The sequence below is a fragment of the Hyla sarda genome, chromosome 2 (assembly GCF_029499605.1).
Source record: "Hyla sarda isolate aHylSar1 chromosome 2, aHylSar1.hap1, whole genome shotgun sequence".
Taxonomy (NCBI): Eukaryota; Metazoa; Chordata; class Amphibia; order Anura; family Hylidae; genus Hyla; species Hyla sarda.
Genome location: NC_079190.1, coordinates 184,207,386 through 184,228,558, shown reverse-complemented (window position 1 = coordinate 184,228,558; position 21,173 = coordinate 184,207,386). Strand labels below are relative to the sequence as shown.

The 21,173-nt window shown below is 41.3% G+C and overlaps 1 protein-coding gene across 3 annotated transcripts in view; it reads left to right on the top strand.

The window, feature by feature from the left end:
* GABRG3 (gamma-aminobutyric acid type A receptor subunit gamma3) overlaps positions 1 to 21,173 on the top strand; it is a 656,700-nt gene that overhangs the window by 534,792 nt on the left and 100,735 nt on the right. The gene's annotated exons all lie outside the window — the stretch shown is intronic.

Here is a 21,173-nt window from a genome sequence, read left to right as displayed (position 1 = left end):
TCCTTCAAGCAACTAACTACTACAGTATTCAAAGGGCTGAAAGATATCAGTCCGTGTGTTTTGCAACAGCTGGAGTCACCCTGGTTGGGGACCACTGCTTAAAAGGGGAACTCCACTGGCAAGCTTTTTTCTTTAAAGCAATTAACTACTACAGTATTCAAAGGGCTGAAATATATCAGTCCGTGTGCTTTGCAACAACTGGAGGCACCCTGGTTGGGGGCCACTGCTTAAAAGGGGAACTCCCCTGGCAAGCTTTTTTGCTCATTGTCACACTAGTGCAAATCATATTTGGTGTGACAGTTGTGCAAATAAATAAAAAAATACCTTTTTTGGCTGTTAAATAAAACCAGTCACTGTCAGTTCACGTCACAGTTGCCATTTTTTTTTTGCCTGCAGGGCAAATTGTTTAACCCTAGTGCAAATCACATTTGGTGTGACAGTTGTGCAAATAAAAAAATAAAAAAAATACCTTTTTTGGCTGTTAAATAAAACCAGTCACTGTCAGTTCACGTCACAGTTGCCAGTTTTTTTGCCTGCAGGGCAAATTGTGTCACCCTAGTGACACAATTCACATTTGGTGTGACAGTTGTGCAAATAAAAAAAAAATACCTTTTTTGGCTGTTAACTCAAACCAGTCACTGTCAGTTCACATCACAGTTGCCAGTTTTTTTGCCTGCAGGGCAAATTGTTTCACCCTAGTGCAAATCACATTTGTTGTGAAACTTGTGCAAATTTAACAAAAAAAAAGACAGGCAGAGGAAAGCCAGCCCGCAGGGGCCGTCGTGGTGCTGGGATTCCCTTTGGCCCTAGAATGGCCAGTGTTCAGAGGCCACGTACCCTGAACCCCCAAAGTTCTGAGGACTTAGTTGACTGGCTATCACAAGACACCCAATCTACTACAGCTTCCGATGTGAACCTTGACTCACCATCCTTCTGAAATACGTGGCTCTGCAGAGGAGTTGGTGACACCGCCACGACTTATAGGCAGGCCTGCTGCCACCTCCTTTACTCCTCCTACTCCATCCTCTTCCATAACATCCTCGGTCAAGTCCTCTTCCACTGCTGCGTCTTGCTCCACATCACCGGCACCCCCTCTGCTCCCCAGGTGCTATTCCACATCCCGGATACAGCAGTGCCGTCCCATCTTGGGATTGACGTGCCTCAAAGCGGAGAGTCACACCGCACCAGCGCTCCTGTCGGCCCTGAACGCACAGGTGGACCAGTGGCTGACTCCGCACCAACTGGAGATCGGCAAGGTGGTTTGCGACAACAGAACAAATTTTTGGCGGCATTGAGGTTGGGCAAGTTGACACATGTGCCTTGCATGGCACATGTGTGTAATCTGATTGTACAACGCTTTGTGCTCAAGTACCAAGGCTTACAGGATGTCCTGAAGCAGTCCAGAAAGTTGTGTGGCCATTTCAGGCGTTCCTACCCAGCCATGGCGCACTTGTCAGATATACAGCGGCGAAACAACATGCCAGTGAGGTGCTTGATTTGCGACAGCCCGACATGTTGGAATTCAACACTCCTAATGTTCGACCACCTGCTCCATCAAGAAAAAGCCGTCAACGAATATTTGTATGACCGGGGTGCTAGGACATCATTTGCAGAGCTGGGAATTTTTTTGCCACGTTACTGGAGGCTCATGCGCAATGCCTGTAGACTCATGCATCCTTTTGAGGAGGTGACAAACCTGGTCAGTCGCACCGAAGGCACCATCAGTGACATCATACTGTTTGTTTTCTTCCTGGAGTGTGCCCTGCGAAGAGTGCTGGATCAGGCAGTAGATTAGCTTGAAGAGGAAGAGTTGTGGACGCCATCACCACCAGAAACAGCCTTATCAGCATCGCTTGCTGGACCTGCGGCAACGCTGGAAGAGGATTGTGAGGAAGAGGAGTCAGAGGGGGAATGTGGCTTTGAAGAGGAGGAGGAAGACCATCCACAGCAGGCATCCCAGGGTGCTCCTTGTCACCTATCTGGTTCCCGTGGTGTTGTACGTGGCTGGGGGGGAAGAAGATTATACCTTCCCTGACATCAGTGAGGACGAGGAAGGGGACATGAGTAGCTCGGCATTCGTCCTTGTGCAAATGTGGTCTTTCATGCTGTCATGTTGAGGGACCCTCGTATAAAAAGGATGAAGGAGAAAGACCTGTACTGGGTGTCCACGTTACTAAACCCCTGGTATAAACATGAAGTGCCTGACATGTTACAGCATTACAGCAAGCCGGAAAGGATTCAGCAGGTCCAAAATAAATTAAGAAGTATGCTGTACACAGCGTATAAGGGTCATGTCACAGCACAATAGGGATCTAACAGGGGAAGAGGTGAAAGTAATCCTCCTCTTCCTCCCACGAACACGCCGGTAAGGACAGGATGCTTTACAGACATGCTGTTGATGGAGGACATGCGGAGCTTTTTAAGTCCTACGCATCGCCACAGCCCTTCGCGGTCCACCATCAGAGAACGACTTGACCGACAGGTAGCAGACTACCTGGCCTTAACCGCAGATATCGACACTCTGAGGAGCAATGAACCCCTGGACTACTGGGTGTGCCGGCTTGACCTGTCTCCTGAGCTCTCCCAATTTGCACTCGAACTTCTGGCCTGTCCCGCTTCAAGTGTCCTGTCAGAAAAGACCTTCAGTGCAGCAGGAGGCATTGTCACTGAGAAGAAGAGTCGCCTTGGTCAAAAAAGTCTGGATTACCTCACCTTTATTAAGATGAATGAGGGATGATCCCGAAGGGACTGACACTGGGAGATACATTTGGCTGAACAAGGCCTGATCAGATGAGCTGCCTTGGGCTAAAAATTGTCCACACGCTGCTGTATTTGAACTCTGAATGCCGGATGATTTGCGTGACTTATCCGCCACCAAGTAGGGTTCAAGCCGCAATGTTTTAGGGCACTTTCTGCCTGGTGAAACAAACAGATTTTTTTCTGGCCGCATGCTACAGCAGCAGCTGCGACAATACCAAATTTTTATCCATGTGTACATGCCTAATTTTTCTTGCCCTTGCTGCTGCACTTGTTATGGTGCTGCAATTTTTCTGTCCGCTGCTACAGCTGCGATAATATCAAACTTTCCAGCCAGGTGTACATGCCTAATTTTTCTGGCCTCTGCTGCAGCACTTTTTCTGGTGCTGCAATTTTTATGGCCGCTGCTACAGATGCGGCTGTGAAAATACTCAATTTTTCATCCATGTGTGCATGCCTAATTTTTCTGGCCTCTGCTGCTGCACTAGTTATGGTGCTGCAATTTTTCTGGCTGCTGCTACAGCTGCGGCTGCAACAATTCCCAATTTTTCATCCATGTGTACATGCCTAATTTTTCTGGTACTCTCTGCTGACATCTCTGTCCATTTTAGCATCCGTGGATATTAGATGTATGCTAAGGGTAGCATGGTGGCTCAGAGGTTAGCACTGCTGCCTTGCAGTGCTGGTGTAACAACCCTACAGGCTCACCTGAGTCAGAGGACCGCTGGCAGGAGGTAGGAGTGGAGCCCAGTGACAAGGACCGCAGGCAGGTAGTAAGTGCAGGAAGTCTAGCAGAGGCATAGTCGGTAGGCAGGCAGTGGGTCAGGGCAGGCGGCAGTAAGCGTGGTCAGACAATCCAGATGGCAACGGTGGTAGCAGTTCAGTAAGTAGGGACAAAGCAGAAGAGTAGTCGGTAGGTAATTCCTGGTCAGCAGTGGACTTCAGTAGTAGCAAGAGCAGCAGATGAGGAGACGCTTGATTAAGGCTCAGGAGCTCAGTAATCAGCAAGCTAGAGTGCAAGGGGCTGGACTTATATAGGGAAGTACCAGGTGTGGGGAATCAAGGGTAATGAGCAAGGCTTGGCAAGACTAAGGTTACATAATAGGTTTCAGAGAGGAATGTCCAGAGAAGATTGTAGCCTAATAAGCAGGGCTACTGCCTGGGATGTGGCTGGTCACGGGTCTGAATCCCGACAGCTGGGGCCTTGGGTTCAAATCCCACTTTGTGCTGCTTCAAGGGGGGCTCTAACTATGTGCTGCCTAATATGGGGGAATCTTATGTGCTGCCTAATTTGGGGGAATCCATGTGCTGCCTAAAGGTGAGCTCTAACTATGTGCTGCTTAAAGGGGGGATCTAACTATGTGCTGCCTAAAGGGGGCTCTAACTATGTGCTGCCTAAAGGGGATCTAACTATGTGATGCCTAAAGGGGGCTAAAGCATGTTATTCCAAACCATTGGTCTGGATTAAAAGCAGACTCTGCATCAACTATGTAATTTTCCATGGGAGTTTTGCCATGGATCCCCCTCCGGCACGCCACAGTCCAGGTGTTAGTCCCCTTGAAACAACTTTTAAATCACTATTGTGCCCAGAAAGAGTCCCTGTGGGTTTTAAAATTCGTTTGCCCATTGAAATAAATGAAGTTGCCCATTGAAGTTGCGGAACGAAAATTTTATGTTCGCGACATCACTTCTTGTGAACATAGCCTAATGCTCCAAGGTGTACAAGTATGCCCTGATGGATAAAGTCCCAGATAGCAAGGGTGTACAGGTATGCCCTGTGTTGGCTAAGGGTTAAAATATAATTAAATATTAAAATAAAATTTAAACTATATAACTTAAGAAATTTCAAATACGCCCCAAAATCCCATAAATTGTTTTGCATCTCATACATTAATTTTGAATCCCATTCATAACAATCATCTTGATTATTATTTTTTTTTAAGGTCAACCACAATGCACAAGTTCGTATAGCAGAATGCTCATATGGTGCAGGCTGTCATGAAATCTGTAAACAGAACAATAATAAGAAACTTTACTGCAACTTTCCGTTTAGGAAACATTTTCTTTTCTATCTTTGTCCATGCAATACATAATATTTGTTGTTGCTACATTTTGTTGTAAGAACAGTAACATATTATGCCACAGCTGAGGGAGATTCTTGGAAGTTTGTGAAGCAAAACAAGCAGAATATATAGCTTTTGTCTGCTAGCTTTTATTAATTTTGGACAGTTGGGTTGGTTTATTGTCATCGCAGTGGAGGCAAAGGAGAAACTTTAATGGAGTTAAAGGGATACTCCGCCCCTAGACATCTTATCCCCTAACCAAAGGATAAGATGTCTGATCGTGGGGGTCCCGTCGCTGGGCACCCCAGTGATCTCGCTCTGTGCATAATGAAGGGTGATACAGGTACGCCCTGACGTCCTGGTACTTAAGGACTAAGGACCTACTTGTACACCCGTGGGAATGCTGGGTGGACCAGGATGCCTGCTTAAATCATTCATCAGACACCCCATACAAACCCCTGGGGGGGGTCCTGAGACCCCCCATGTCTCTGCAAATCGCCGATCTGGTGACCCAGAAAAAAAGGGTGAATGAGGCTGTCCGAGACAGCCCTATTCACCCTTACCCAGCAGGAGTGAGGTGGCTCGGGATCCACCTCACAATCACGTGATTGATCGGTCGGAACAACTGACCAATCACTACCCTGCTGGGTAGTGATTGGAGCGACGATTGGGGCCGGCAGGGGTCTCCTACCTTTGCCTGGCCTTGCGGGGGTCCCGGTGGGGGTCCCCTCAGAAGCGGCGGCAACAGACAGGAGTGGTTAGGAGCGGTGGCAGCGGCAGGAGCAGCAGGGGGTGGTTCAGGCGGCAGGATACAGCAGGAGCTGAGGCTTGTTCACCTCCTGCTGTTACTTAGCAACAGCTCTCAGCATGCAAAGCCAAAGGGCATGCTGAGAGTTGTAGTTTTGAAACAGCTGGAGTCCCAACTACAACTTCCAGCATGCCATTTGGTAGTATGTGCATGCTGGGGGTTGTAGTTATGCAACAGCTGGAGGCACATTTTTTTCTATGAAAAACTGTGCATCCAGTTGTTGCAAAGCTACAACTCCCAGCATGCACGGACAGCCGAAGGGCATGCTGGGTGTTGTAACAGTGTGCCTCCAATTGTTGCAAAACTTTCAGCATGCCCTTCGACTGTCAATGCATGTGTAGAGTTCTAGTTTTGCAACAGCTGTAGGCACACTGGTAGTGTATCACTGAGAGTTTGTGACCTAATTCAGTGTTTCACAACCAGTGTGCCTCCAGAGAGACCATACATGCTGGGAGTTCTAGCTTTGCAACAGCTGGAGGCACACTGGTTGCGAAACCCTGAGTTAAGTAACAAACTCTGTGCTTCACAACCAATGTGCCTCCAGCTGTTGCATAACTACAACTCCCAGCATGTATGGTCTGTCAGTGCATGCTGGGAGTTGTAGTTTTGCAACAGCTGGAGGTCCCCCCCCCTCATGTACATGGGCGGGGGTTTACAGTGAGTTTTCTGCTTCAAGTTTGAGATGCCGCAGCTCAAACTCCCAGCGAGAAACTCACTGTAAACCCACACCGGTATGAATGTACCCTAAAAACACTACACTACATTAACACAAAATAAAAAGTATAACACTGACTGTCAAGGCATGCTGGGAGTTTTTCAACAGCTGGAGACACCCTGTTTGTAAACACTGCCGTAAGGTATTTTGGTGGCGGATGCAAATGCCCAATTTAGGCTTTAAATGCGCATGGCACTCTCACTTTGGAGCCCTGTCGTATTTCAAGACAACAGTTTAGTGCCACATGTGGGGTATTTCTGTATTCAGGAGAAATTGTGTACAAATTTTGGGGGGCTTTTTCTCCTTTTACCCCTTATGAAAAGGTAAAGTTGGGGTCTACGCCAGCTAAATGTAATTTTTCATACTAACATCCTGGTGTTGCCCTATACTTTAAATTTTCACATTCAGTAAAAGGAAAAATTTTACCCCTAAATTTGTAACACAATTTCTCCTGAGTACGGAAATATGTGGATGCAAAATGCTCTGCGGGTGCACAACATGGCTCAGAAGTAAGAGCGCACCATGTACATTTGAGGTCTAAATTGGTGATTTGCACAGGGGTGGCTGATTTTAAAGCGGTTCTGTACATAATCGCAAACAATAAATAGCCACATGTGACCCCATTTTGGAATCTATACCCCTCACAGAATTTAATAAGGGGTGTGGTGAGCATTTACACCCCAATGGTGTCTGACAGATCTTTGGAACAGTGGGCTGTGCAAGTGAAATTTTTTTTTCATTTTCACTGACCACTGTTCCAAAAATCTGTCAGACACCTGTGTGTGTGTGTGGGGGGGGGGGGGGTCCACTCTTCTGGCACCACAGGGCTTTGTAAACACACATGGCCCCCGACTTCTATTCCAACCAAATTCTCTCTCCAAAAGCTCAGTGTGTTCACCCATAGAGCACTTTACATCCACATATGGAGTATTTCCTTACTCAGAAGAAGTGGTGTTACAAATTTTGGGAGGCTTTTTCTCCTTTTACCCCTTGTGAAAATGACAAATTTGAGGTAACACCAGCATTTTAGTGAAAAAAATCAAATTTTCACGTCCATCATTAGTGGAAATTTGTCAAACACCTGTGGGTTGTTAAGGCTCATTGTACCCCTTGTTACGTTCCTTGAGGGGTGTAGTTTCCAAAATAGTATGCCATGTGTTTTTTTGCTGTTCTGGCACCATAGAGGATTCCTAAATGTGATATGCCCCCGAAAAACCATTTCAGCAAAATTTGCTTTCCAAAAGCCAAATGTGACTCCTCTTCTGAGCATTGTAGTGCGCCCGCAGTGCACTTGACATCCACACATGGGGTATTTCCATACTCAGAAGAGATGGGGTTACATATTTTAGGGGGCATTTTATCCTATTACCCCTTATAAAAAAGTAAAATTTTGTGGAAAACCAGCATTTAAATGAAAAAAAGAATTAATTTACACATCCGACTTTCACGAACATATGTCAAACACCTGTGGGGTGTTAAGGCTCACTGTACCCCTTGTTACATTCCTTGAGGGGAGTAGTTTCCAAAATAGTATGCCTTATTATTTTTTTTTTTATTTGCTGTTCTGGCACCATTGGAGCTTCCTAAATGTTACATGCCCCCCAAAAAGCAATTTCAGAAAAACTCACTCTCCAAAATCACATTGTCACTTCTTCTCTTCTGAGCCTTCTACACTTCGCCGTAGAACACTTTACATACGCATATGAGGTATTTCCTTACTCAAGAGAAATTGAGTTACAACTTTTGGGGGGATTTCTCTCCTTTTTTAAATTAAAAAACTGGGTCTACAGGAACATGTGTAACAGTGTAAAAAAATGAAGATTTAGAATTTTCTCCTTCACTTTGCTGCTATACCTGTGAAACACCTAAAGGGTTAACAAACTTTCTGAATGTCATTTTGAATACTTTGAGGGGTGAAGTTTTTATAATGGGGTCATTTATGGGGTATTTCTAACATGAAGGCCCTTCAAATCCACTTCAAAACTGAACTGGTCCCTGAAAAATTCCCATTTAAAAAATGTTGTCAAAGTTAGAAAATTGCTGCTGCACTTTGAAGCCCTCTGATGTCTTCCAAAAGTAAAAACATGTCAACTTTATGATGCAAACATAAAGTAGGCATATTGTATATGTGAATCAATATATCATTTATTTAATATGTATATTTTCCTTACAAGCAGAGAGCTTCAAAGTAAAAAAAAAAAAAATGTATAAATTTTTCATGAAATTTTGGAATTGTTCACCAAGAAATGATGCAAGTATCAACGCAAATTTATCACTATGTTAGCCACTAGTAGAATATGTCATGAAAAAACTATCTTGGAATCAAATTCATAAGTAAAAGCATCCCAGAGTTATTAATGCTTAAAGTGACAGTGGTCAGATGTGCAAAAAATACTCTGGTCCTTAAGGAGAAAATGGGCTTGGTCCTTAAGGATTTATTGCAAGTCTATGAGAGGATGCGTGACTGCCACCACACCCCCTCCCATAGACTTATATTAAGGGGGTGGATTGTGACATCATGATAGGGGCGGAGTCGCAACATCATGATGCTCTGGCACCTGTATTGCCCGTCATTACGGACAGAGCGAGTTTGCTCTGTGCAGTGATGATAGCCGAGATCGCAGGGGTCCACAGAGGTGGGACCCCTGTAATCAGATATCTTATCCCCTTTGGATAGGGGATAAGATGTCTAGGGGCGGAGTAACCCTTTAAGTAAAATTTTCATGCAACTTCACTTTCACAAACACTTAAAAACTTAATGGTAGATAAGGTGTCCAGCAGTAAAAAATATATCTTCAAAAGCTTAAAACCAATAATTTAGGCATGCACATTGATACAGCTGGCATGCTGGATGGTACCGGGAAAATTGAGTATCATTTGGTATAGTTTTAAAGCTTATTACATCGATATGGAAATTCAGAACCATTAGCAATGACTGCCATGTACAGCTGCCATGTTTTCAACATCAAAGAGCTGGTAAAAAGTGTGTTTTGTTCTAAATAAATTTCAATTGTTTACTTGGCAAAAAACTTCCATATTTTGTAACAAATTTCAGTATATATTTCAAGATGTTTTTTTGGATGAAATCTAACTTGAAAAAATAGGTTACATTTGTTCTTACTGTACCAAAGAAGGCAGAAAGAAGGCAGTGTCCTTTTTCAGAGGTAAAAATGACTAAAAAAGCTTGGTAGGAATATAGTCTTACTGACTTGTCTTTATATTGTAGAGGAAGGATCAAAGTCCGTTTTTAAGTAACTCAGCAATTTTCCAATATTGTTTCCGATTATATATTCTGTCTCTTACTGTTCAAATAAACCTGTCAATAAAATTATAGACCTATCATTTCTGTGTAAGTGGGCAAATACAGAATCATCAGGGGATCACATACTTTTTTTTCTCCTCTGTATACTGTGTGCACAGACAACTACTTGTCTGTAGCAATGGAAGCACTGTAATTTGTTTAATAAAATATGCCTATAAAGGAACCTGAAACTGTCAATTCAAGTAGGAACTGTAGGCCAACCTTTGAAAATGGAAACCAGATTTAACTCTTTATTTTTGTGCCCCTTTACACCACTACTACTAAAATAATTTAAGATTTAAAATGTATCCATTCATTCACTCATTGAGTCATTCAGTGTTTATATACAGAGTTTTCACATAGCTGCTATAGAGACCAGACATAGTAAAGTAATAGGAAATAAATAAAAAAAACAAACAAATAAAATAACAGCAACAAAAAGGCAAATAAATAAAATATTTATTTGGGAATCTTACTGAGATTTTTGTGTTTGGGTTCGGGGCTTATTTTTTTTGTTTTGTTTTTATAACTTTTATTTTTTTTTATTTTATTTTTTTATGCTAGCTAGAATGATTAGCTTGAACAAGGCTAAATTGACCAAAAAGTGCATTTCTATGTACAATATTTATACAAACCATAAAATTCCATATAAAATGAATACAAGAAATGTAGGTATTGGTTGATGCCACCTGTAAAGAGTTGTGGAATACTGCCAAGGACAGCATAAAACAAGAGTGAACATTGGATCTTAATGTTTATCTAGTTTACACTTACTATATTTTGTCCATGTCACAAGAGGAAATATCCTCATTTAAAAGACTTATTTTATTTTGCTACATCAGTGCTTATGAATATTCACGTGGTCAGAGCCTGCTAACTTCATGGGAAATACAATTTTGCTATTTTTATTTCTATGGAATATTTGTTGCCTTAAGATGTAATTTTTTCTGTTAAACTAAATCTGTCATAAATTATTTAGCTTGAAGGAACATTCCGGATTTTGTGGCTTACTTAGTCACCAAAAAATCACAGAAAAATTATCTCTAATATTCACAGTAGTGGGCAATACAAGACTTAATTTTTAATAATTTAATATTGTAATATTGTATCAAAAACAAAATCCACAACATTAGGTGTATAATTTACCACACTCCCAACACAAAAAAAGAACGGTGTAGCCTGCATATGTCACAAGGAATCAGGACTAGATAGATATAGGATATCTAGTATAACAGGGTAAATGTTGAAAAAGTATCAGGGTCATACCATAGGATGAATGCCCCTTTATAATCAAACGCTAGTAGTTTTCATAGATGGAACAAGGGAAAAGTACTCTCTTGAGGGACCCTCCTTAAGAGGGTGGCCTCAACCACGGTGCCGTTCCCTGACTTAGTAAAGAGTGAGGGAAAAACAATAAACAAGATGCAGACGTAAAAAAGGCATGAGGTAATTCAGTCCTGGTTCTCGTGTGACAATATGCAGGTGCAATAAAAGCAATATGGACAAATCTTAATTATCAAATTTGTCAGATAAATATCATTGAAAACAAATATTCCAGCCAATCACGGTAGTTAACAGTTCCTGTCCTTTTTTTGTGTTGGGGGTGTGGTAAATTATACACCTTTTGTTGTGGATTTTGTTTTTGATACAAGTGTTTTTACAATATTGAATTATTAAAAGATAAGTCTTATATCGCTCTCTATTGTGAATATTAGTGATCATTTTTTGGTGTTTTTTTTGTCAGAGGATATCTCTTTTGTGATTATAGACGTTGTGATCACGCATTACATGTATCTGGTCTTCAATAGTGTTGAGCACGAATATTCACAATGTGAATTTTTATCGCGAATATCGGCAATTCGCTATTTCGCGAATATTTACAATATAGTGCTATATATTTGTAATGACGAATATTCCTTTTTTTTTGGGGGGGGGGGGGGTTCACATGCAATTTTTTAGGATAATTTTCCATGCAAATTTCCATTTTCCTTAGTTTTTTTCACATGCAAATTTTTATGCGCATTTTCCATGCAAATTTTCGCATGGAAAAAAAAAGTGAATGAACATTGGGAATATGCTAATTTTGCGAACATAGTACGAATAATCCACAATATATTTGCGAAATATCGCAAATTCAAATGTGGCCCCTGCTGCTCATCACTAGTCTTCATTCGGTGAATTTGACTTAGTCACCAACCAGAATTTCCCTGGGTATAAGATCTTACACACTATTTATCTAATGTCAATTCAATGTTGTGAGGAAAAAATTGCTTATTTGTTAATGAGATAAGATTTGTCTGCACATGCGGTGGATTCCTTTGACAGCCTGACTATAAACTTCACAATGACATCTTGGATAAATGTGGGATTGCTTGCGCCTGGACTGGCGCCAAAACTGGGTCATTTATTAGAACAGAGAGTGAAGGTTGATAGAAAAACCAAGATGTCACGTTGCCAGATAGCTATAAACAGAACATCTGCCTTTGAAATTATGCAGCAAATACTTAATTACAGAATTTTTATTAATAGCATTGCAAACATACAAATTAGATTAACCATTTAAATAGCCTGCAAGCTGCACATGCATGCTAATGGATAATACATTCTGTGCAAGATGATAAGTAGGATAATTTTTATAGACTCTACGCCACTCATTTTGTCACAGTGATGCACAGTAATGTATGTTTTATTCAACTATTAAAAGAAAGTAGAAAAAGCAAATGAAAAGGATATTCCCACCCTAAATATATATGTGAAATATCCCAAAATATGTGATGAAAAACAAATAGGTACAAGTTGACCCTCTCAGATCCCCACTTATCTAGAGAATAGGGGTTAAATGAATTGGAAATTAAAAATAAATCAAAGTCTTTTTCTATGCAACACGCACACCTCTTACTATTCCATTGGCCCTGAGGCTGTCATTGCGCTTGGCACAGAAATATACACCAGCTATCAGCCGGTGTAATTTTTGTGACTTAACTCCTTAAGGACACATGACGTACTGGAATGTCATGTGTCCGCTCCCAATCTATAACGCGGGGCCACGACCGGGACCCGTGGCTAATAGCGCGCGGCATTGATCGCGGTGCCGCGTGCTATTATCCCTTTAGACGCGGCGTTCAAAGTTGAACGCTGAGTCTAAAGTGAAAGTGAAAGTATGCCGGTTAGCTCAGTGGGCTGTTCGGGATAGCCGCGGCAAAATTGCGGCATCCCGAACAACTTACAGGACAGCAGGAGGGTCCCTACCTGCCTCCTCGCTGTCCGATCGCCAAATGACTGCTCAGTGTCTGAGATCCAGGCATGAGCAGTTAAGCGGCAGAATCATCTATCACTGGTTTCCTATGAGAAACCAGTGATCAATGCAATAGATCAGTGTGTGCAGTGTTATAGGTCCCTAAGGGAGCTATAGCACTGCAAAACAAAAGTGAAAAAAAAGTGAATAAAGATCATTTAACCCCTTCCCTATTAAAAGTTTGAATCACCCCCCTTTTCCCATAAAAAAAACACAGTGTAAATAAAAATAAAAATAAACATATATGGTATCGCCGCGTGCGGAAATGTCCGAATTATAAAAATATATTGTTAATTAAACCGCACGGTCAATGGCGTACGCGCAAAAAAATTCCAAAGTCCAAAATAGTGCAAAAAAATGGTACCGCTAAAAACTTAAGATCACGGCGCAAAAAATGAGCCCTCATACCACCCCATATGCGCAAAAATAAAAAAGTTATAGGGGTCAGAAGATGACAATTTTAAAAGTATGCATTTTCCTGAATGTAGTTATGATTTTTTCCAGAAGTACGACTAAATCAAACCTATATAAGTAGGGTATCATTTTAATCGTATGGACCTACAGAATTAAAAGAAGGTTTCATTTTTACCGAAAAATTTACTACGTAGAAACGGAAGCCCCCAAAACTTACAAAACAGCGTTTTTTTTTTTTTTCAGTTTTGTCTCACAATGATTTTTTTTTCCGTTTCCACGTAGATTTTTGGCCAAAATGACTGACGTCATTACAAATTAGAATTGGTGGCAGAAAAATTCAGGCTAAATCATAAATTATAAAGCTAGGGGTGCACTCCTGTTTAAATGCTTAGCTACTAATGGTATACACTAAAAAATACCCCACAACATGGAAATCCCGAGGCCCTCTTTTGGCCAATAAAAAATAGTTTAACCCCTTAAGGACCCGGGGTTTTTCCATTTTTATATTTTCTTTTTTTTCTCCTTAACTTTAAAAAATGATAACTCTTTCAGTTTTGCACCTAAAAATCCATATGATGGTTTATTTTTTGTGGCGAAATGAAAAAAAAAAAATAATTGTGAGACAAAATAAAAAAAATGCCATTTTATAAGTTTTGGGGGCTTCCGTTTCAACACAGTGCATTTTTCAGTAAAAATGACACCTTCTCTTTATTCTGTAGGTCCATACGATTAAAATGATATCCTACTCATATAGGTTTGATTTTGTAGTACTTCTGGAAAAAATCATAACTACATGCAGGAAAATTTATACGTTTAAAATTGTCATCTTCTGACCCCTATAACTTTTTTATTTTGCCGCTTATGGGGCAGTATGAGGGCTAATTTTTTTCACCGTGATCTGAAGTTTTTAGCGGTACCATATTTGTATTGATAGGACTTTTTATTAATTTTTTTCATTATATAAATAGTGACCAAAAATACACTATTTTGGACTTTTATTCTTTGGACTTTGGATTTTTTTGCGCGTACGCCATTGACCGTGTGGTTTAATTAATTATATATTTCTTATAATTCGGACATTTTTGCATGCGGCAATATCACATATGTTTTTTCACTTTTGTTTTGCAATGTTATAGCTCTGCACACACTGATCTTTTACATTGATCAATGATTCTGCCGCTTGACTGCTCATGCCTGGATCTCAGGCACTGAGCAGTCATTTGGCGATCGGACACCAGGAGGCAAGGTAAGGGACCCTCCTGCTGTCTCATGGTGTGGGCCTGCGTTATAGAACGGGAGCCGACTCATGATGTACCGGTACGTAATGGGTCCTTAAGGGGTTAAAAAGGAAACTTCATCGCAAGCAATCAAAGTGTCTGCAACTATAACAGCACATTTGTCATGCATATGTCAAATCATTCTGGCATTGCTTACCTCATGTATGTAGTTTGGAGTAGTCTGCAATGTCCTAAATAATTGTGCCAGAAGAAATCTGATAGAGGTAGAACATAGGTCAAAAGGGGGTGTATCATGCACCTTTTTATGTCCAAGAAATTTTCGTAAAGGGCACCCCTGCTGGCACAGAGAGCCAGCAAGGCACCCACCCTAAAACGGGCAAGCCCTGCCATGAGCTACCCCTTAACCCCAATGAAACCCTACTGCATAATCTCTACACATTTCAACTGTGTTGGGAAAATTCTCAAGGGATATTGTAGGAACAGCAAGGGACAGAAAAAGCTATAGTAAAAAGGTGTAAGCAATTGTAATTGCCAATGAGGAAAGTAAGTACATAAAGTGGGTAGTAAAGTGAAAGAAAGTGCAAGGGTTAGGCATAATGATACAAGTGGAGAGATAGATGAAGTGGCATATTCACCTCCAACAATACAGTGATGACCCTTTAGTTGACTCTCTCAGATAAAAAAAAAAATGGGGTCAGGATTGTCCTCTAATTAGATGACTGGCTCCTGCTTGCCAACACAGAAGACGTCTTATGTTGATATCTCTCCCTTACCCTAGACCATGGAGACTGGGGAGACAAATGCCTTGCAGACTCTGTTATTTGTCTCTCCAGAAACTGCACACACTTTCATTGGGGGAGAGTGAAGCATGAAAAAAATACCTGAGTGGGTCAAAACATGGCTACTATGTGTGTTAGAGGTACCAATAAAGATGAAAGGTTTTGTTTTTATTTTATGCTGTCAGCAACATTTTTTGTCAGCAACATTTTTACATGCTGTATGGAGCCCTATGAATATGTTTAATGTATATGCAGGTTTTCCTGGCATACAAACCAAACATATCTACATGTTTACTGTAATTTCAAACTTTGCATAAATCAATACTACAGGCAAATGAATATGGGGGGGGGGGGATGAGATGGGAGAGGGAGCAAATCTGCAAAAAGAGTACTATACAGGTGCTTACTGTAAGCAATAGATCCCATCCCGAGGCTTGATTCAGTAGATTATTCTGTTCACTACTGCTCTCCATTGCCTTCTTCTTTTATGGTGTGCTTAGAGAAGCAGAATCCCTTCTTATGGGTGTAGTGTATGACGAGCATTATAGTGCTCACCCAATAGCTCAGGGACAACTGAAAATTAGAGACTATAGGAATTCTTCAAATACTTGTTTTGGATATGGAAATTCAAATATATTTGTCATTTAGCAGTGATTTCTTTTCACTGTAAAGTGTATCGCCGCTACTTATTTACAAAGTAAATAAATCCCAAATGATTCAAAAATTACTACAGATGGTACTTGTAAACATGTCCAAAGATTTCAGATAAATATTATAAATAATAGTGTTGTATAAATAGTATACTATATTGTCCTTGTTTTTTTTTTCTTCCAATCTCATCATGTCTAGGAACAGACTTCATATTTCAAATTACTTTTACCCAGGAGGGTGCTTTCTCCAATACTCATCGCAACATGCTGAGTAATACACTTTTCATGGCCAGTCAGGAGACATGGAGAAAGGCTAAAGCAATTGTTCCAAGAATATTTCTGACTCAGAAAAGTGATTGCCATTTAAAGGGGTACTCCGGTGGAAAACTATTTTTTTTTTAAATCAACTGGTGCCAAAAAGTTACACAGATTAGTAAATTACTTCTATTTTAAACATCTTAATCCTTCCAGTACTTATCAGCTGCTGTATGCTCCACAGGAAGTTCTTTTATTTTTGAATTTCCTTTCTGTCTGACCACAGTGCTCTCTGCTGACACTTCTGTCCATGTCAGGAACTGTCCAGAACAGGAGCAAATCCCCATAGCAAACCTCCCCTGCTCTGGATAGTTCCTGACATGGACAAAGGTGTTAGCAGAGAGCACTGTAGTCAGACAGAAATGAAATTAAAAAAGAAAAGAACTTCCTATGGAGCATGCAGCAGCTGATAAGTACTGGAAGAATTAAGATTTTTAAATAGAAGTAATTCACAAATCTATTTAACTTTCTGGCACCAGTTGATTTAAAAAGAAATGTTTTCCACCGGATTACCCCTTTATGTCTTTTCTACCAATGGTCTTAAAAATTAAGCTGAATAGCCAAAACTAATATAAATCTGTACTATAAGACAAACACGAAAACTAAAACATTGTTTGTTAAGTATATGTTCAAATAATAAGCAATGTTAACAACATAACAGAAAATAAATAACAGAAGATACAAGCACGAGTATTAAAGCAACTCAGACCACTTATAGGTATGACTATAAAATACTTTAACCCCTTAAGGACTGAGCCCTTTTTCACCTTAAGGTCATTTTTTGCAAATCTGACCACTGTCACTTTAAACATTAATAACTCTGGAATGCTTTTAATTATCATTCTGATTCCGAGATTGTTTTTTCGTAACATATTCTACTTTAACTTAGTGGTAACATTTTTTGGTAACTTGCATCCTTTCTTGGTGAAAAATCCCAAAATTTGATGAAAAATTAGAAAATTTTGCATTTTTCTAACTTTGAAGCTCTCTGCTTGTAAGGAAAATGGATATTACAAATAATTTTTTTTATTATTCACATATACAATATGTCTACTTTATGTCTGCATCATAAAATTGATGAGTTTTTACTTTTGGAAGACACCAGAGGGCTTCAAAGTTCCGCAGCAATTTTCAAATTTTTCACAAAATTTTGAAACTTGCTTTTTTTCAGGGACCAGTTCAGGTTTAAAGTGGATTTGAATATTAGAAATACCCCATAAATGACCCCATTATAAAAACTGCACCCCCCAAAGTATACAAAATGACATTCAGTAAGCGTTTTAACCCTTTAGGGGTTTCACAGGAATAGCAGCAAAGTGAAGGAGAAAATTCACAATCTTCATTTTTTACACTCGCATGTTCTTGTAGACCCAATTTTTGAATTTTTGCAAGGGGTAAAAAGGAGAAAATTTTTACTTGTATTTGAAACCCAATTTCTCTTGAGTAAGCACATACCTCATATGTCTATGTTAATTGTTCGGCGGACGCAGTAGAGGGCTCAGAAGGGAAGGAGCGTCAAATGGTTTTTGGGGGGCATGCTGCATTTAGGAAGCCCCTATGGTGCCAGAACAGCAAAAAACCCCACATGGCATACCATTTTGGAAACTAGACACCTCGGGAAACGTAACAAGGGGTAATGTGAACCTTAATACCCCACAGGTGATTCACGACTTTTGCATATGTAAAAAAAATAATAATAATTTTTACCTAAAATGCTTGGTTTCCCTAAAGTTTAACATTTTTAAAAAGGGTAATAGCAGAAAATACCCCACAAAATTTGAAGCCCAATTTCTCCCGATTCAGAAAACACCCCATATGGGGGTGAAAAGTGCTCTGCTGGCGCACTACTGGTCTCAGAAGAGAAGGAGTCACATTTGGCTTTTTTGAGGGAAATTTTGCTCTGGGGGCATGCCGCATTTAGGAAGCCCCTATGGTGCCAGGACAGCAAAAAAAAACCACATGGCATACCATTTTGGAAACTAGACCCCTCGGGGAACGTAACAAGGGGTAAAGTGAACCTTAATACCCTACAGGTGTTTAACGACTTTTGCATATATAAAAAAAAAAATAAAAAAAATTTACCTAAAATGCTTGGTTTCCCATAAAATTTACATTTATACAAAGGGTTAAAGCAGAAAATACCCCCCAAAATTTGAAGCACAATTTCTCCCGATTCAGAAAACACCCCATATGGGGGTGAAAAGTGCTCTGCTGGCGCACTACAGGTCTCAGAAGAGAAGGAGTCACATTTGGCTTTTTGAAAGCAAATTTTGCTCTGAGGGCATGCCGCATTTATTAAGCCCCTATGGTGCCTGGCAGCATAAAAAACCCCACATGGCATACCATTTTGGAAACTAGAGCCCTCGGGGAATGTAACAAGGGGTTAAGTGAACCTTAATACCCCACAGGCGTTTCAGGACTATTGCATATGTAAAAAAAAAAAAAAATTCATTTTTAAAAAGGGTAAAAGCAGAAAATACCCCGCAAAATTTGGAACACAATTTCTCCCGAGTACGGCGATACCCCATATGTGACCCTTAACTGTTGCCTTGAAATACGACAGGGCTCCAAAGTGAGAGCGCCATGCGCATTTGAGGCCTAAATTAGGGATTGCATAGGGGTGGACATAGGGGAATTCTACGCCAATGATTCCCAAACAGGGTGCCTCCAGCTGTTGTAAAACTCCCAGCATGCCTGGACAGTCAACGGCTGTCCGACAATATTGGGAGTTGTTGTTTTGCAACAGCTGGAGGCTCCGTTTTGGAAACAGTGGCGTACCAGACGTTTTTCATTTTTATTGGGGAGGGGAGGGGGGATGTGTAGGGGAATGTGTATATGTAGTGTTTTTTACTTTTTATTTTTTGTGGTAGTGTAGTGTAGTGTTTTTAGGGTACAGTCGCACGGACGGGGGTTCACAGTAGTTTCTCGCTGGCAGTTTGAGCTGTTGCAGAAAATTTGCTGCAGCTCAAACTTGCAGCCCGATACTTACTGTAAGCCTCCGCCCATGTGAGTGTACCCTGTACATTCACATTGGGGGGGACATCCAGCTGTTGCAAAACTACAACTCCCAGCATGCGCTGACAGACTGTACAAGCTGAGAGTTTTAGTTTTGCAACAGCTGTAGGCACACTGGTTATGTATCACTGAGTTTGTGACCTTACTCAGTGTTTCAAAACCAGGGTGCCTCCAGCTGTTGCAAAACTACAACTCCCAGCATGTACAGTGCATGGTGTAAGGTGACTGCTGGGAGTTGTAGTTTGCAACAGCTGGAGGCACACCGGTCGTGAAACACTGAGTTAGGTAAAAAAAAAAAAAAAGGGTTTCACAACCAGTGTGCCTTCAGCTGTTGCAAAACTACAACTCTCAGCAGTCACCGACAGCCAACGGGCATGCTGGGAGTTGTAGTTATGCAACCAGCAGATGCACCACTACAACTCCCAGCATGCACTTTAGCTGATTGTGCAAGCTGGGAGTTTTAGTTATAAAACAGCTGAAGGTACACTTTTCCATAGAAAAAATGTGCCTCCAACTGTTGCAAAACCATAAGTCCCAGCATGCCCATAAGGGAATGCTGGGAGTTGTGGTGGTCTGCCTCCTGATGTTGCATAACTACAGCTCCCAGCATGCCCTTTTTGCATGCTGGGAGCTGTTGCTAAGCAACAGCAGGAGGCTGTAACTCACATCCTGCTGCTGCTCCATCGCAGGACTGTCCCTCGCCGCCGCCGTCCCTCCTGGGGCCCCGATCCCAACATGGACACCGGGGATCGGTGTCCCCAGCACCCGGGGTCGTCTTCCTGCACCTGCTCACGCCCTCCGGAAGAGGGGCGGAGCGGGAGTGACACCCGCAGCAGGCGCCCTGATTGGTCGGCCGGTAATCCGGCCGACGAATCAGGGCGATCGTGAGGTGGCACCAGTGCCACCTCACCCCTGCAGGCTCTGGCTGTTCGGGGCCATCAGAGACGGCCCCGAACAGCCAGTAATTCCGGGTCACTGGAGACTCGATTGACCCGGAATCGCCGCAGATCGCTGGACTGAATTGTCCAGCGATCTGCGGCGATCGCCGACATGGGGGGGCATAATGACCCCCCTGGGCGATATGCCGGGATGCCTGCTTGCCGGGATGCCTGATTTCAGCAGGCATCCGGCTCCGGTCCATACGCCCTGCGTCCTTAAGAGGTTAAAACTGCTTATGTGACGTTTTTATTTTTCAAGATGACCTATAATGATCTACCGGATATGTCTATAATATCTGCAACATCCAAAGACATGATTCTGCAAATTAATATTTCTACATGCAGCTGAGTGATTGCTTTAGTAATATTTATATAACTGTGTTAAATTTGTTATGTATTGTTCCTTGGCCACGTTGTTTTCTTTGGCCAATCTTTCCTTTGTTGTAAATTTCTCAAAACAAATCAAATAAAAATTATTTAAACCAAAGTTTTTCTTTTGGGGTAAATGTGAACTTAAAATGTTATTTGATATACATTATATAAGTGTTCTTTAGTTATCTTATTCGAGTAAAAAAAAAGTCATAGTTGAAAAATGATTGAAGAAATGGAAACAGTTAGTCTTGTATATGTTTATAACTGATCCCCATGTTATTGGTCCAGTTTTAGAGAATAGAATGTAATTGGCAGCTGAAACTCTTAGGCGCAGGTAGTTTATGAACATTTCACATCCCAAGATTCCTATCTTGCTTTTTTGCCACTAATAGTGTAATTTTCTCAAACCTTGACCCATGATAGAAAACCACTAGGGATAACGCCACACTTTTCCAGTGTGTTAACCATGTATTCACTTACAACAGGGGTCTCACACTGGTGGCCCTCCAGATG